Genomic DNA, 677 nt, shown 5'->3' with positions numbered 1-677 from the left:
TTTTTTGAGGGGGTGGAGGAGGAAAGGGAAAGGGATTTGCTTGGTGTTCACTGCAGTAAAATTTCACAGAGTCCCAACCATTTAGTTTTGTTCCCACCATGTGCTTCTGGTCCTGCACTCTGTTTGGTGTCATCACCTTGTGCTGGTGTTAGTGGTGCTGCATGGTTTGGTCCCACAGTCTGTTCCTGGTGGTCCCATAGATGCTCTTTGTCCCACTGGACAATACAGGTCTCACCGTACAGCCTCTGTCGCATATATGATCTTGGCCCTACCATCCCACCCTTATCCCACCTCACAAGTCCCACTCCCCACCACACCAACCTTCCCCCCTGTGGCACCCACCCAGCTCCATTAAGCGCTCCTGCACTGCAGAGTGCAGCTGCTGGGACAAGAGCTTCTCCTACAGGCAAGTGGGTTCTAAGTCAGGCCTGGGGACTTGGAGAAGGCCATGAAGATCCATGGAAGCCTCCTTGCAGCACCCAAGTGCCCTCTCCCTGCCCATCTCAGAGAGCATCTTTGGGTCTTGCCAATTCAGTGACACCCCACAGCTACCTCCAATCCCCATAGAGAAGAACAAAGACCAACGGAGACCAGCTGGACCATTGGTGTATTAAAAACTGCCAAATATACAATACAATTATCTTACAAAAGTAGAATTGCTTTTTTTTTCTTTCTTT

The sequence above is a fragment of the Meleagris gallopavo genome, chromosome 17 (assembly GCF_000146605.3).
Source record: "Meleagris gallopavo isolate NT-WF06-2002-E0010 breed Aviagen turkey brand Nicholas breeding stock chromosome 17, Turkey_5.1, whole genome shotgun sequence".
Lineage (NCBI taxonomy): Eukaryota > Metazoa > Chordata > Aves > Galliformes > Phasianidae > Meleagris > Meleagris gallopavo.
The sequence above is the reverse complement of the archived record's forward strand: the minus strand, read 5'-3'. Positions refer to the sequence as shown.